Here is a 5,060-nt window from a genome sequence, read left to right as displayed (position 1 = left end):
ATGTCATAAGATTGTTTGATATAACTATAGCCAAGAAATCCTTGGCCGAGGTAAATAAGATAAACTGAGTGTCAGTTTGATCTTATAGGTTATGAGTTTAATATCAACAAACACTAATCGAGTTATTAGGATTTGATAGTTTTCCATACCCTAGGCTTGATAGTTTGACATGGTTTGACGAAAAGACCGGACTGTACAATATTATCACTGAATGGTCCTGATAAAATTGTGTTAGCATCTTGCAAATATTTATCATAACTTATACTCGGGTAGTCTTCATATGTAGGTAGCACCTCTGTTGCACTTGTGGATATCATCCACTACCGAGTTCTTAAGTTGGGCCCTAGAGTCACACCAAGCGCGTACTTAAATCCTATGAAATACTATTTAAAGAGTGATGCGTATGATTAATACGCATATATGATTTTACCGGATACACATAAACGGTTATGTTATATCGGTAAAATCGGAATGCTATGTGCTTAGGAAATGAATTCCAGTATTTTTCCCATAAAGTTAACTTTTAGTCAACTAGTTGACTTTTTGTTAATAGTTGACTTTTGGTCAACTCATTGACTTTTTGGTCATATGATGACTTATTGGTCAATGATTGTAAAGTTACAAAATATCATATTTATGAAATACCGTATTGATGTGGTATTTTTATTTATGAAATACGCACTTTATTATACATTGATTAATGAGTCATGAGATGAGTCATTAAGGTGGTATGGTTTGGGAACATGGTTTTAGCACATAGTTTTGATTCTTCATGATTCATTGCATGACTCATGAGAGAATCATTGTTTTGATGACTCATGGTGTGACTCATAGAATGAGTCATTCATGTCATGACATATTCTTCCTCTATAAATATGAGCTCTCTTTCTTCTTTCATGGTTAATGAAAAAATGATATAAATGGTTTATTCATAGTTGCTTTCCATAAAAGAAAAAAAGAGAGATCTACCTCTTACTAAACTCTAGCAATCTTTGAGTAAGAGGAAGTAATAGGATTTTAAAGTACCCCGGAGTGGATATTTTGCCTTGTGTCTCAAGAAGACTTTGATTTTATCAAGCTCACTTGAAGACTTGTAGATCCACTACGAAGAGATTTACTACTACAAGGAGTAAGAGCTAGGGGTTGTTCGATCTTCCATCGAATCACGCTTCGAAAGTACGACTTTCTAACTCTTGTATGCTCTCTTTAATATAGGGATCATGTTAGATTCAATTAGGATGGTCCTATTTTGTTTTTCATGCTCTCTACATGCTTAGTATTATTATCCATACAGTCTTCCGTTGTGTATTTTGCATGTATTTAGCACGAATTTCCTTCATGGTATCAGAGCCATGGTTCCATCTAATTGAATCTTTACATGCATATCTAACTCATAGAGGACTTTGTACTTGCTTCTAATTACTAGTTTAATTAAAAGATGTTTTAATGAAACTAGTTAATTAATACAAGTTGTTTTGTAATTAGTTATACTAGTTGATTCAAAAATATTATTTTTGGTTCATAAGTTTTTAAGAGTAAAAACACTTATATAAATTACAAAACACTTATTTACAACTAGTGTAGTTGTATGTTAGAAGCATGATAGTCCTATTTGAGTTAGGATAATCTCTATGTTATCTAGTTTTTTAATTTGTTGCATAACTCGATAGATGCATATTTATTAATGTTGATTAAGTTATATGTTTTATATTATCTTGCGTGGATGTTATGTTTATGGATGGTAGTGGACAACGATTCTCTTGCATTTATTGTATTGATGTAATATAGCTAGAAATGTAATATGTTTTTATGACCTCTTCCCTCCTCGAGCATGGGCTACGCCTACGGGTATAGGCCCTTGTTCGGGTGTGGGGGGTATGGTTGTTTAGTTTAGTTATTTTATTTATAGCTTTTATTTTATATTCAATGTAATATTATTACCCATCCTACGAGATGGTTTTTCCATAATAAATGGGGCTTGCACGTCCTATGTATATGTGATTGTAATAATACAGGATTTGTAAGGGAGCTAGCACTGCAAGGAGTTGTAAATTCTTGCCTAAATGTAATTAGTGTAGTTGCATTTTATTCCTTTAGTTGTCCACTATCATTCTATATTGCTATTACATATGTTGATATGTTGGTTGTGCCCCAATTGTAGATGTTAATACAATTGGGTGTTATATTCTGCAAAGTTTATATCTCTATCTCACTAGAGAATAGTTTTTTTATATAAAAACCTTATTTTTTAACTTTGTGAGATATGGCAATAAGAGTTTATTAACTATAGAGTGGTGAGACCGACATTAACATAGCGTTAGTGTGAAAGAAAAATAAACCTAAAGGAGTTAAAAGAAATATATTTAGAACGAACTTTTAACTAGTGTTAAGAAAAGTAATTATGAGATATAGCTCATGTGGTGATGCCCAACTTAAGATTAGGGGTGATGCCCAATCTTTCGTGCTATAGTCTTAAAGAGCGGTGGTTACTTAATTAAGATCTGATGAATATTCCCGGTGAATATCTCGAAATCCTCCCACCAATCTTGTACTTACCTGGCTAGTTTAATTATTACAAGTATAAATATAAAGCATCTTTAAACTATATCAAGTTTGATTACGGTAAAAGATTTATGAAATCGTTCGTAGCCCTCCATCATTTCAGTTGAATACTACTAAGCTTATAAATACTTTGTTTGTTGGCTATCATCAAGACAATACTATTCTATGGCTAAGTAGTATTCATCTGTATATAAGATATAAGGATAGCTTAAGTTGGTTATGCAACTTTGTTGGCCTTCGTCAAGAGTATACATAAGTTAAATTTAAGCCGGTTAAGAAATAATGGGTCCAAACTTAACTAGATTTTTATGATTTGTTAGCTATCGTCAAGGTCATAAAAGACTAGGGGCAAAATCATATCAAGAATTACAAGAATGTAAAAGATAAAAATTGTCTACCAATATTGAGTATATCGATTTGTTGGCCATCGTCAATGTTAATACATTCAATGATAATTGGATCTTGATCCCACTTGAAAACAGGGGGTTGTTTTCCGATCACCTCTTATAAAGGTTTTGAGGGACTCAAAAAATAGTGGGAGGCATAACTTAGATAAAAAAAACAAACTAAATCTATTTTATGTATTGAATATCTGCTAAAATATTTTTTTCTCTCTCTTTCAGGCCATCATGTCTGGCTTAAAACTCATACTAGAACAGAACAATTTAACCGATCCTAACTACAAAGACTGGTTGAGGAATGTTAAAATTGCCCTAACTTATGACAAAGTAGCATATGTCCTCACAACACCAGAACCCGTTCTAGGCCCATAACCCATTGTAGCGGACAATGAAATCCATATAAAGTGAGATAGAGATTGTTCACTTGCTCAATGCCTCACAATTGCCTCTATGGATTTGGTCCATCAGAGGCAACATGAGAATATGGATGTTGGATCCATATTTTATAATACAGAAGAACTATATGGAGAGCAACCGCGACAAATAAAGTACGCGGCGTCTAGGAATTTGTTCCAGACGAAAATAACTGTGGGATCTTCTGTTGGAAACCATGTCCTCAAAATGATCGTCTATGTCAATGAGCTTGAACTTTTGAATGTAGGCCTAGATGCAGATAGATATACAGATATCGTTCTGCAGTCCTTGACACCAGCCTACTCCCGATTCATATCACAGTTCTTGATGATGGATCTGGAGCCCACTCTTCCTGTCCTGCTTAATTTGCTAAGACAGGAGGAAAGTTCTATGAAAAAGGGACAAACACCAGCCTTGGTTATAGAAAAATCTTCTTCCACTTCTAGCAAATTGGTTGCCAAGAAAAAAGGAATAAAGAAAACTACTAAACCAAAGAAAGGTGTTAAGAAGGCTGTCAAGAAGGACAAAGGGAAGGTAAAAATGATGACTGTAGAATGCTTCTATTGTCACAAGTTAGGACACTGGAAAAGGAATTGTCCTGAATTCCTAGCCTCACTCAACAAGAAGAAGCAAGTTGTTGCTTCATCTTCAAGTGCGTTGGTTACTCAAAATTGTTTTTCTATAAATCATATATCTTGGGTATTAGATACCGGATCAGGATCTCATATCTGTAATTTGTTGCAGGGGCTGAGAAGTTATAGAAAGCTTGGTACTAGAGAGATGACCCTATAAGTTAGTAATAGTGCAATAGTTGCAGCAGTTGCGGTTGGGGATTTTCATCTAACTTTATCAAATAGAAATATTTTGATTTTGAATAGCTGCTATTTTGTACCAACTATAATGTGTAATATAATATCCCTATCTTTATTAGATAAAGATGGATATATGTTCAAGTTGGAGAACAATGTTATGAATATCGTATATAATCAAAAGTTGATTGCTTATGGAACATTGTGTAATGGCATCTATATTCTTAATCAAAACACAATTCTGAATACTCATCACACTAATAAAAGAAAGCACTTAGTTTTGAACAATACTTTCTTATGGCATTGTAGACTTAGTCATATTAATAAAGAAAGACTTGGCGAGCTACATAAGCATGGATATTTAGATCCATTTGACTTTGAGTCTTACGATACTTGCAAGTCTTGTCTTAAAGGTAAAATGACCAATACTCCATTTACAGGAACTAGAGAAAGAGTTATAGAACTCTTAGGACTGATACATAGTGATGTATGTGGTCCTATGTCTAAATGGCCAGAGTTGGCTACTCCTACTTTATTATTTTTACTGATGATTTTTTAAGATTTGGACATGTGTTTTTGATAAAACATAAGTCTGAAACATTTGAGAAATTTATCAAGTATAAAAATGAAGTAGAGAATCAAACGAGCAAGAAAATTAAAATTCTTCGATCGAATCGAGGAGGCGAATACTTGAGCTCGGAATTCTTAGGGTTTTTAAAAGAGAATGGGATTCTCTCTCAGGTTACTCCACCCTATACACCACAGCTTAACAACGTATCAGAAAGGAGGAATCATACCCTATTAGATATGGTACGTTCCATGATGAGTAACGTTGAGTTACCTTTTTTATTCTGGGGGTATGCGTTGGAAACAG

Source organism: Asparagus officinalis, chromosome 2 (genome assembly GCF_001876935.1).
Source record: "Asparagus officinalis chromosome 2, Aspof.V1, whole genome shotgun sequence".
In the NCBI taxonomy this organism is placed as follows: domain Eukaryota; kingdom Viridiplantae; phylum Streptophyta; class Magnoliopsida; order Asparagales; family Asparagaceae; genus Asparagus; species Asparagus officinalis.
The sequence above is the reverse complement of the archived record's forward strand: the minus strand, read 5'-3'. Positions refer to the sequence as shown.